Genomic DNA, 2,432 nt, shown 5'->3' on the forward strand with positions numbered 1-2,432 from the left:
TCGCCATTTTTCCTTCATGTGATTTAAACAAAATATCATCGAATTAGGCAATATTTTGCCGTTTTTCCACGTTTCTGTGAATTTTAATTTTATGGGTATTAATTCATTATATATACGATAAAAATGATGCAAACACATAATTGATTAGATAATAACCTTAAATACTTCATTTTCAATCAACTATTTGTTTCTCGTGAAAATACTGAGTAGGATATTGAAAAGGGGAGAAGTTCTGTTTTTATTGCATATATCGACGTTTCAGCCGGAATAGAGCAGTTTTCGTGTACATCTTCCATCGGTAATATAAACGGAAAATCAGGAACATTTTAGTTAATTCTAATGAAAACACATTGGTTTTTATCATTTGTATTGGAAACAACATTGTCATATGTCTTTTCTTGGATCTAAATAATACGAAACCTCGCTCTATGATTTGAAGTTAAAATCCTCATATATGGTAAAATAGTGACTTTTTTCACGTTTTTCAAGTAGTGTGATTTTACGTAAATATATTCGTTTATACCAATATGTCGATACTATTTCATGTAGTATCACGATATGTGATTTGGCCTTCAAATCTCAGAATTTCGCATAATATTGCATTTTAAGCAAGTTTTCTTGCATTTTGTTTCGTACGAAAAATCATCGAATTTAGCAATATTTTGACGTTTATCATCTCCTTTTCCTTCATGTGATTTAAACAAAATATCATCGAATTAGGCAATATTTTGCCGTTTTTCCACGTTTTTGTGAATTTTCAGTCTTTCGGTATTAATTCATTATATATACAATAAAAATAATGCAAACACATAATTGATTGGAAATTAACCTTAAATACTTCATTTTCGATCAACTATTTGTTTCTCGTTAAAATACTGAGTAGGATATTGAAAAGGGGAGAAGTTCGGTTTTTATTGCATATATCGACGTTTCAGCAGGATTTGAGCGGTTTTACGTTATATCTTCCATCGGTAATATAAACGGAAAATCAGGAACATTCTAATTAATTCTAATGTTAATTCTAATGAAAACAGATTGGTTTTATCATTTGTATTGGATACAACCTTGTCATATGTCTTTTCTTGGATCTAAATAATACGAAACCTCGCTCTATGATTTGAAGTTAAAATCCTCAAATATGGTTAAATAGTGACTTTTTTCACGTTTTTCATGTAGTTTGACATTACGTAAATATATTCATTTTCACCAATATTTCGATACTATTTCATGTAGTATCACGATATGTGATTTGGCCTTGAAATCTCAGAATGTCGCATAATATTGCATTTGAAGCAAGTTTTCTTGTATTTTGTTTCGAACGAAAAATCATCGAATTTAGCAATATTTTGACGTTTATTATCTCCTTTTCCTTCATGTTATTAAAACAAAATATCATCGAATTAGGCAATATTTTGCCGTTTTTCCACTTTTTTGTGAATTTTCAGTTTATGGGTATTAATTCATTATATATACGATAAAAATGATGCAAACACATAATTGATTAGATAATAACCTTAAATACTTCATTTTCAATCAACTATTTGTTTCTCGTTAAAATACTGAGTAGGATATTGAAAAGGGGAGAAGTTCTGTTTATATTGCATATATCGACATTTCAGCCGGAATAGAGCGGTTTTCGTGTACATCTTCCATCGGTAATATTAACGGAAAATCAGGAACATTTTAATTAATTCTAATGAAAACACATTGGTTTTTATCATTTGTATTGGAAACAACATTGTCATGTCTTTTCTTCGATCTAAATAATACGAAACCTCGCTCTATGATTTGAAGTTAAAATCCTCATATATGGTAAAATAGTGACTTTTTTCACGTTTTTCAAGTAGTGTGATTTTACGTAAATATATTCGTTTATACCAATATGTCGATACTATTTCATGTAGTATCACGATATGTGATTTGGCCTTCAAATCTCAGAATTTCGCATAATATTGCATTTTAAGCAAGTTTTCTTGCATTTTGTTTCGTACGAAAAATCATCGAATTTAGCAATATTTTGACGTTTATCATCTCCTTTTCCTTCATGTGATTTAAACAAAATATCATCGAATTAGGCAATATTTTGCCGTTTTTCCACGTTTTTGTGAATTTTCAGTCTTTCGGTATTAATTCATTATATATACAATAAAAATGATGCAAACACATAATTGATTGGAAATTAACCTTAAATACTTCATTTTCGATCGACTATTTGTTTCTCGTTAAAATACTGAGTAGGATATTGAAAAGGGGAGAAGTTCGGTTTTTATTGCATATATCGACGTTTCAGCAGGATTTGAGCGGTTTTACGTTATATCTTCCATCGGTAATATAAACGGAAAATCAGGAACATTCTAATTAATTCTAATGTTAATTCTAATGAAAACAGATTGGTTTTATCATTTGTATTGGATACAACCTTGTCATATGTC

The sequence above is a fragment of the Procambarus clarkii genome, chromosome 77 (genome assembly GCF_040958095.1).
Source record: "Procambarus clarkii isolate CNS0578487 chromosome 77, FALCON_Pclarkii_2.0, whole genome shotgun sequence".
NCBI lineage: Eukaryota > Metazoa > Arthropoda > Malacostraca > Decapoda > Cambaridae > Procambarus > Procambarus clarkii.